This window comes from Acipenser ruthenus, chromosome 13, assembly GCF_902713425.1.
Source record: "Acipenser ruthenus chromosome 13, fAciRut3.2 maternal haplotype, whole genome shotgun sequence".
Lineage (NCBI taxonomy): Eukaryota > Metazoa > Chordata > Actinopteri > Acipenseriformes > Acipenseridae > Acipenser > Acipenser ruthenus.
The window spans coordinates 14,225,116-14,231,115 of record NC_081201.1 but is presented as its reverse complement, the minus strand read 5'-3'; the positions used below and the strand labels follow the sequence as shown (position 1 = coordinate 14,231,115).

At 50.2% G+C, this 6,000-nt stretch overlaps 1 non-coding gene across 1 annotated transcript; it reads right to left on the bottom strand.

Annotated features, from left to right (window-relative positions):
• Positions 1–4,789: 4,789 nt before the first annotated feature.
• Positions 4,790–4,985, bottom strand: LOC117418673 (U2 spliceosomal RNA). The gene has a single exon (XR_004546857.3). It is a non-coding gene; the product is annotated as a U2 spliceosomal RNA (small nuclear RNA).
• Between the last annotated feature and the right edge of the window lie 1,015 nt (positions 4,986–6,000).

The following is a 6,000-nucleotide window of genomic DNA, read 5'->3' as shown; positions in this document are numbered from 1 at the left end:
TATAGATGGTTTTAACCCACTCCCTAAATCCAGGAGCGAATTTCATCTGGTCCATCACTTTGTACATATATTCATGGCTTACCCTATCGAACGCCTTCTCCTGGTCAAGGTTGAACAGGCAGAGGGGATGGTTCCATTCTCTAGAATAAGCCAGAATGTCCCTTGTTAACATTAAAATATCGGTGATGGACCTCCCTGGGACGCCACAAGCCTGGTCAGGGGCCAATGACCAAAGGGAGGTGTACTTGTAGCCGGAGCATCAGAGCTTTGGCTAGTATCTTGTAATCCACGCAAAGGAGGCTGATTGGGCGCCAATTCCGTAGATTTTTAACTTCCCCTTTTTTATGAAGGAGAGTAATTACACTCTCCCGCATAGAAGGGCCCAACCGCTTCTCCCTGTAGACCGCTCTGTAGACCTCCGCTAAATGGACTTTTAGCGTGTCCCAAAAAAGATGGTAATACTCACCCGGGATGCCATCTGGACCTGGCGTCTTACCGGTGTTCATGGTCTTAACCGCCTGGGTGAGCTCCTCCAGCGTGAGTTCTGGGTCCTCCTCCTCCTCCTCCTCGTCGTCCCGCACTGAGTCAGGCTCCAACTGGCTCAGGAACCACTCTATCAGGGTGTCATCTGTAGCTTTGATGTTATATAGGTCCCTATAGAAGTTCTCTACCACTTTTTTCACTCCCTCACTATCCTCTACTATCCTCCCCCTGCTGTCGAGCATGGAGGACATCAAGTGCCGCTTCTCCCTCGTTTTCTGGAAGAAGCAGCGAGTACACTTTTCATCTTCCTCCATTTTTTGCACTTTTGCATTGTGCATGACCTTTCGTTGTTCCTCCCTACAAAGCACTGAAAGATCTAGCTTGGTCTGGGCTATCTCGTCGCTTACAGGGAACCCCCGAAGCTGAAGCAGGCTCAGACGCTGGAGGGCAGCATTCAGGTGTTTATATTTGGCCCTCCTTTCTTTTGCTTTCCTCTTGCCTGCTGCTATGAAATAACCCTTAGTTCTCATTTTGACCATCTCCCACCACTCTATAGGGGAGTTGAATAGGTCACGCAAAGTGGTCCACTCAACAAGCCTGCTCTTATAGGCTGCAGTTATGGAGGGGTTGTCGAGTAAGGAGGTGTTTAATTTCCAGACCCCTGACCCCATCTGGGAGGTCTGAGGGACCTGCAATGTTACCTGCAGGAGCCTATGGTCAGAGAAGAAGATGGCCTGGGTGTCTACTGCCGTCTTCGTAAGGGAGCTGGTATGCAGGACGAGATCTATACGGGAGAAGGAGGTCCCAGATGAGCTCACCCAGGTAAAGGGAGGCACCAGGTCCTTACCTGCATCACACAGGGAGAAATCAGATATTACGGAGGACAAAACTCTACTAGAGCGGTCGTTGCGTGGCCTGCTCCGGTCTACGTCCCTCAGAGCACAATTGAAGTCACCTGACACGATGACGGGTCCCCCAGGGTCCAACTCTCCTTCAGGTCCCTATAATCAGGGCTCGACGAAATACCACACTCCTGCAGAAAGATGATATCTGCTTTCAAGTTAGCTAGATAGTTTAGTACATCAAATCTTTTTTGTGTCTCCCTGATGCTCCTGACATTAACAGACACACATATCAGAGCCATCAGGGTAGCTAACAAGAAAAGGAGTCGCTGCGTCCACCCCATAGCGACTATGATTGGGAGGTCGGGACACTCTTCCTACTCTTAGCTCTACGCTTGCTTCGAGGGGGCTTGGGCTTATTTGCAACTCCCATCACCCCTGAGAAGGTACTCACTGCTGCCTCGTCCAAGAAGGCACCGTCTTTGTATGCACAGTACGTGGAGTTGTTTGGGCTATTCAACTCCCCACAAGGTAAGTCTGGTGGAACTTGCTCAGGGCCCCTCGGAACGTGTGGGTCAGCTTTGACCTGGGGGGGGGGTTATGACAGACAGCCTTCTTTGGCTGTTACCGTCTGTTGAATTGGAGCTGTTAGCAGACTTCTGGCTTACCGCGTCCAGGGGTATTCCCATGTCCTCCAGTGCTGTATCCAGGAGGACCTCTAGGGGGCCCCTGGTTTTGCCCATACAAGGGAGGGGGTCAAGGATGCTTTGAAGGGAGGCCCTTCGCTTGAAGAGGGTCATTGCTACCGAGGTACTGCTGGTCAGGGAAGGTGTTGACCCCGACCTCTCCCTCGGTGCATTAGTGAACACCTCTTCTGCGAGGTGTGCTAGGGTTTGTGTCAACGACTGGGGGCTGGCTGGGGATGCCCTGGCTGGCTGCTACCTGCCCACTAGGCGGCAGTGTAGCCATCCCACTCGCCTCCGTCTCTGCCTGCGAGGGCAAGACTGGGGACTTTGTGTGGACATTAGCTGGTTTGGGATCTATGGGGGCCACCTGCAACTTGCTGTCTTTGATCTTGATCCTCTTTCTTTTCCCACCCTCGTCTCTACCCTTTCTTTTCCCCACCCTCGGCTGGTTCTTCACTCCCTTCCCCTCCTTCTCACTCTCACTTTCACTGTCGCTTTCGCTTTCCTCCCCCACGGACTCAATCCTTATGGCGTCATAACGAGAGCCGAGGGGGAGTGCTGGCGCTGAGAGGGCCCTACTCAGGGGGGGGGGGCGCTGCTGGGTCCAGGCTCCCTCCCTGCCTTGTGTTCTTTATCAGAGGAGCTACTGGAGGAGCTAGTGGAGTAGCTGTTGTACTTTCTCTCTGGGCTGTTGGAAGGGGTCCTCGTAAAACGGGACATGTCTCGGGGGCGGGGGGGTGAGGGGGGTGCTGGTGATGATGGTGGTGCTGGAGTCTGGGTCTTGGATGCTGTTGGTGGTGATGTGGACTGATCTTTGTTACTTGCTCCCTCTTCCTGCTCAGGCCTAGGCTTGTTGGTATTTGCCTTGCTGGCTCTGGCCATGTTGGCATAGGAAGAGGGGCAGTCCTTAAACAGGTGCCCCTTCTTTCCACACAAATTGCACTGCCTCTCTTCTCTGCAGTGGCTGGTCTCGTAGGGGGCGCCGCAGTTCCTGCACTTGACTACAGTACACGCGGCCGCCAGGTGTCCTAATTCCCCACATTTCCTGCAGAGTTTTGGCATCCCATTATAGAATACCAGCCCTCTGTTGGGCCCTAACACTATGGAGTTTGGAATGTGGCGGACGCCTCCAATGCCCGATGGATCAACATTGAGGCGTACCAGCCACTTTCTGGCTCCTGTCCAAACCCCATCTTCGTCTGTAATTTTCCTCCCTTCTGATGACACCCTCCCATAGCGGTTAAGCCATGTTGTAATATCATAGTCGCTAACAGCCTCATTGAAAAATTGGACAGTAACAACTTTCATTTCTCTGTCTGTCAGTGCATCCACACAAAATTCTTTGTATGGAGCGAGATATTTATTCTCCCCCCAAAAGGACCACATTTCTTGTAACTTTTGGGGGTTCCTAAAACTGACCTCAAACACTTCCTTAAGCCCTGGCAATTTCACCAAACAATTCAAGTCAGAAGGGGAAAAACCCATACCCCTCTGAAGAATGGTCCGGCTGAACTCCAGTCTCGTCAGTCCTGGTTCCGTTTCCTCTTGCTGGGTCCTTGTGAAGCGCACCGCATTGTGCCTCCTGGTCTCCTGGGTTGGCCGGAACGCCATCCTTCAGCTGGCTCCTCCGATTGGGGTGGGAGAAGCCTCTGGACGTCCGGGTTGTCTCTCTCTACAGAAAAGAGACAACGTAAGCAGCAAATCTGGGCAGTTGAAGGAACAATTACTTTAGTCCCTGAGGAGATGGTCGCCTCGCAAGAGGGACCCCCTCCCCAGGTGAACGGTGTCCTTCCCTGGCGGAGTAGGGGGCGCTGCTTGGCACCGAGACCACGTAGGAAGAATCGTGGCTGTGACGCCTCCTCGGGGTCCGGGGCCGCCCTCTGCACCTCCCAGATGGCGCCCTCTGCTGGGCGCCTGCTGCTCTCTCGGTCTGGATCTCGATTACAATCAAGGGCTGGGGATGAGGTCGTCTAGGTCATCAAAGGGTCCTCAAAGGTCGTCTGGATGGTAGGTCCTCCTTCTCTCTAACTCCAGGAACGTCTGGAAAAGCCGGAACCGCCTGAAAAAGAAAAAAACAGGAACCGCCTGAAAAAGAAAAAAACTGCTCTCAACAGTCAACAAAATCTTGAAAGACCCTCGGCCTGGATTGGGCAAGCCAAAACCAGACTGAGCATTAGTCTTCCAAAAAGTTGCCGAGCTGACGAAAGCCAGTCAAAAATAAAAAAAATTCTGTTCCTCCTCACCCGAACAAACCTCTCACAGACCCTCGGAGGGAGCGGGCAATGCCACTACCCTCTAAGCCTTAGTCTTAGAAAGATTTATTCGAACTGAAGAGAAGCCAGAGTGGGGTTTTACTGGTAGCCCAGCCCTTCCGGCCGGCCCAAAGGCCTTCTCCTCTACCCGGTGGCAAGGCCAAACAAAACCAAACAAAACAGGGAACTCTTCCCAAAACACAAGTGCCGTTCGGTCCCGGCAAAGGGGCGCTTTGCTGCTGCCGCCTTGAAAGCGAGGGCTCCTTGCCCCACTAAACAGCTCCGTTTCTGCTTTACCGCTTCGCTCGTCCTCCTCCCCCCCACGAGCGCAAGGCCTTCTGGGTACACTGGCCTGCTGCGTGAGCAGAGCAGGCTGTCCATCAGTTAGGCAGACCTACCTGCCTGCCTGCCTTATTTGGAACAAACAAACAAACAAACAAACAACCAACAACAACAAAAAGAGCGGGAAAAAATACAACCCAGAAAAAGGGAGAGGGAGAGGCTGGCTCTCTCTCTTTTTTTACCTTTCTTGTGCACCATTCCCGGAGGTACTGCAATACCGGGTCGATGCGTGGAGTGGACGGAGCAAGCCCCGGTTCCATCTCCTGCTTCCAAAAATCAATTTAATAGACGGGTCCCCCTATGGGGGACGTATCAGATATTAAACTGATAAGAACAGATTTTTTTTTTTTCAATTTTATTTTTCCATCAGGAAAAGACAAATACAAACAAATTAACAAAAACAAATTTCAAAACATAAAATAAAGAACAAAGTGATACATATATATCAATTTCAATAAATACACTCAATACATGAACTATGCATAAAATCAATATTTTCAATTCATTATATGCAATAAAATATCAATAAATACATTAAATACATATCAAGTGAATAAAAAAAAAATACCTGTATAAAGACTTTCATTCCACTGCAGTTCTTTAAAATCAATTCAATTAATACAATACACTTAAATCAATTCAGACAGTACAATAAAATACAATTCAAAAATACCATAAAATACAATCAAAACAATTTAAAGTTACAAAAAAACCCAGTAAAAAACAAAACAAATCAAAAGCTATTACATTTGTTCACCACAGAACACCTCTACAAAAACACTTCATCCCCTAGATATAGGACTCATGAACCACCATAACCCTGGAACACCCTCCATCGATGACGGGCACAATGTACACCTTCTTCAAGTGAATCCCTGGCGTAGTAGTCCTTCATCAGGTGTAAGGCAAGCCGGATTGTATCGGCACTGGACAGCAGCTCCCTCTTGAGGACACACCGGTTCCTAGCTTTCCATATTGCATCTTTTATGCAATTTAAAAAAGTCCATAAAACAATCCATTCTTTTCTGTTCATAGCCACCGGGTGTATGCCATAGGCAATCATTTCATAGTCCAGGGAGCCGCCGCCCAGGAGCTGGCTTAACCACGCTCTTGCCTCTCTCCAGATCTTCTTGGAGGAACGACACTCCCAAAACCGATGCCTGATGGTTTCTTCTGCCCCACAACCCTCCATCGGGCATCTAGGGGTCTTTGCCAGGGACCGCTTGTACATTACCGATCGAACAGGAAGGACATCGTGCACCATCTGCCACGCCATATCTTTATGGTGATTCAGAAGTCTAGGATGAGCCACATCTTTCCAAATCCTCTCCACCACAGCTTGAGGGTACTGCCCCACCGGACACATCTGGGTTCTATGGTGAACAAAACCAGTTA